This window comes from Triticum aestivum, chromosome 4B (genome assembly GCF_018294505.1).
Source record: "Triticum aestivum cultivar Chinese Spring chromosome 4B, IWGSC CS RefSeq v2.1, whole genome shotgun sequence".
NCBI lineage: Eukaryota > Viridiplantae > Streptophyta > Magnoliopsida > Poales > Poaceae > Triticum > Triticum aestivum.
In genome coordinates this window covers 645,577,597-645,581,515 of record NC_057804.1, presented here as the reverse complement: position 1 = coordinate 645,581,515, position 3,919 = coordinate 645,577,597, and positions in this window count along the sequence as shown.

Genomic DNA, 3,919 nt, shown 5'->3' with positions numbered 1-3,919 from the left:
GGGGTTCGTCAATCATGGAAATCACTCCGGGACCCCAAAACCGAGTATTAGTCCAAGAAACAGGCCAGAATCGTCCCAAACTGTGAGTCTTGACGACCAACACGTAAGCACACGTTGGGGTTCAACAACCATGGAAATCACTTTGGGATCCCAAAACGGTGAATAATAGTCCACGAAAGAGCCCAGAATCGGACAAACCTAGGATTATTGACAAATGACACATAAACGCACCTCGGGGTTCATCAATCATGGAAATCGCTTAGGGACCCCAAATCAGTGAGTAATAGTCCATGAAACGGCCAGAATCTGCCAAAACTACGATTGTTGATGACCGACACGTAAGCGCACCTTGGGGTTCAACAAACATGGAAATCGCTTTGGAACCCCGAAACGGTGAGTAATAATCCTTGAAACGGGTCAGAATCAACAAAAACTGCGAGTGTTGATGACCGACACGTAAACGCATCCTGGGGTTCCTTAATCGTGGATATCACTCCGGGACCCCAAAACAGTGAGTAATAGTCCATGAAACGGGCCACAATTGACCAAAACTGTGAGTGTTGTTGACCGACACATAAGCGCAACTTGGGGTTCAACAACTATGGAAATTGCTTCGGGACCCCAAAACGGTGAGTAATTGTCCATGAAACTGGTCAGAATTTGTCAAAACTATGAGTCTTGACGACGGACATGCCAAGGCACCCCGGGGATCGTTAATCGTGGAAATGACTCTGAGACCCCAAAACGGTGAGTAATAGTGCACGAAGCGGATCAGAATCGGCCAAAATTTTGATTGTTGATGACCAACACGTAAACGAACCCCAGGGTTCGTCGATCATGGAAATCACTTCGGGACCCCAAAACCGAGTATTAGTCCAAGAAACAGGCCAGAATCGTCCCAAACTGTGAGTCTTGACGACCAACACGTAAGCACACGTTGGGGTTCAACAACCATGGAAATCACTTTGGGACCCCAAAACGGTGAATAATAGTCCACGAAAGAGCCCAGAATCGGACAAACCTAGGATTATTGACAAATAACACATAAGCGCACCTCGGGGTTCATCAATCATGGAAATCGCTTAGGGACCCCAAATCAGTGAGTAATAGTCCATGAAACGGCCAGAATCTGCCAAAACTGCGATTGTTGATGACCGACACGTAAGCGCACCTTGGGGTTCAACAAACATGGAAATTGCTTTGGAACCCCGAAACGTTGAGTAATAATCCTTGAAACGGGACAGAATCAACAAAAACTGCGAGTGTTGATGACCGACACGTAAACGCATCATGGGGTTCGTTAATCGTGGATATCACTCCGGGACCCCAAAACAGTGAGTAATAGTCCATGAAACGGGCCACAATTGACCAAAACTGTGAGTGTTGTTGACCGACACGTAAGCGCAACTTGGGGTTCAACAACTATGGAAATTGCTTCGGGACACCAAAACGGTGACTAATTGTCCACGAAACTGGTCAGAATTTGTCAAAACTATGAGTGTTGACGACGGACATGCCAAGGCACCCCGGGGATCGTTAATCGTGGAAATGACTCTGAGACCCCAAAACGGTGAGTAATAGTGCACGAAGCGGATCAGAATCGGCCAAAATTTTGATTGTTGATGACCAACACGTAAACGAACCCCGGGGTTCGTCAATCATGGAAATCACTTCGGGACCCCAAAACCGAGTATTAGTCCAAGAAACAGGCCAGAATCGTCCCAAACTGTGAGTCTTGACGACCAACACGTAAGCACACGTTGGGGTTCAACAACCATGGAAATCACTTTGGGATCCCAAAACGGTGAATAATAGTCCACGAAAGAGCCCAGAATCGGACAAACCTAGGATTATTGACAAATCACACATAAACGCACCTCGGGGTTCATCAATCATGGAAATCGCTTAGGGACCCCAAATCAGTGAGTAATAGTCCATGAAACGGCCAGAATCTGCCAAAACTACGATTGTTGATGACCGACACGTAAGCGCACCTTGGGGTTCAACAAACATGGAAATCGCTTTGGAACCCCGAAACGGTGAGTAATAATCCTTGAAACGGGTCAGAATCAACAAAAACTGCGAGTGTTGATGACCGACACGTAAACGCGTTCTGGGGTTCCTTAATCATGGATATCACTCCGGGACCCCAAAACAGTGAGTAATAGTCCATGAAACGGGCCACAATTGACCAAAACTGTGAGTGTTGTTGACCGACACATAAGCGCAACTTGGGGTTCAACAACTATGGAAATTGCTTCGGGACCCCAAAACGGTGAGTAATTGTGCACGAAACTGGTCAGAATTTGTTGACGACGGACATGCCAAGGCACCCCGGGGATCGTCAAATGTGGAAATCGCTCTTGGACCACAAAATGTGAGTAATGGTCCATGAAACAGATCAGAATCGGCTAAAATTGTGACTGTTGATAACGGACACGTAAACGCACCCCTGGGATCGTCAATCGCAGAAATCACTCGGGACCCCAAAACTAAGTAATACTCTAAGAAACAGGCCAGAATCGTCCCAAACTGCGATTGTTGATGACCAACACGTAAGTGCACCTTGGGGTTCGACAGCCATGGAAATCGCTTTGGGACCCCAAGACGGTGAGTAATAGTCCATGAAACAGGCCAGAATCGGCCAAAATTGCGAGTGTTGACGACGAACAAATAAATGCACCCCGGGGATCGTCAATCGTGGAAATAGCTCTGGGACCCCAAAATGGTGAGTAATAGTCCATGAAAGAGCCCAGAATCGAACAAAATTAGGATTGTTGGTGAACGACACGAAACGCACTCCGGGGCACGTCAATCATAGAAATCGCTCTGGGACCCCAAAACAACGATTAATAGTCCATGAAATAGGGCAGATTCTGCCAAAACTGCGATTGTTAATGACCGAGACGTAAGAGCACCTTTGGGTTCAACAACCATGGAAATCACTTTTGGACCCCAAAACGGTGAGTAATAGTGTACGAAACGGACCAGAATCAGCCAAAATTGTGAGTGTTGATGACCGACACATAAGCGCAACTTGGGATTCAAAAACTATGGAAATCGCTTTGGGACCCCAAAATGGTGAGTAATGGTCCATGAAACGGGCCAGAATCGGCCAAAATTGTTAGTGTTGACGACGGACACATAAACACACCCCGGGGATTGTCAATCGTGGAAACAGCTCTGGGACCCACAAACGGTGAGTAATACTCCATGAAAGAACCCAGAATCGAACGAAACACGGATTGCTAGTGAACAATACGTAAACGCACCCCCGGGTACGTCAATCGTGGATATCGCTCCGGGACCCCAAAACAATGAGTATTAGTCCATGAAATAGGGCGGAATCGGCAAAAAATGCGAGTGTTGATGACCGACACGTAAACGCACCCCGGGGTTCGTTAATTGTGGAAATCACTCCGAGACCCCAAAACAGGTAGTAATAGTCCACAAAACGGCCCAGAATCGGCCGAAACTGTGAGTGTTGATGACCAACACGTAAACGCACCACGGGGTTCGTTAATCATGGATATCACTCCGGGACCCCAAAACAGTGAGTAATAGTCCATGAAACGGGCCACAATTGACCAAAACTGTGAGTGTTGTTGACCGACACGTAAGCGCAACTTGGGGTTCAAAAACTATGGAAATTGCTTCGGGACCCCAAAACGGTGAGTAATTGTCCACGAAACTGGTCAGAATTTGTCAAAACTATGAGTCTTGACGACGGACATGCCAAGGCACCCCGGGGATCGTTAATCGTGGAAATGACTCCGAGACCCCAAAACGGTGAGTAATAGTGCACGAAGCAGATCAGAATCGGCCAAAATTTTGATTGTTGATGACCAACACGTAAACGAACCCCGGGGTTCGTCAATCATGGAAATCACTTCGGGACCCCAAAACCGAGTATTAGTCC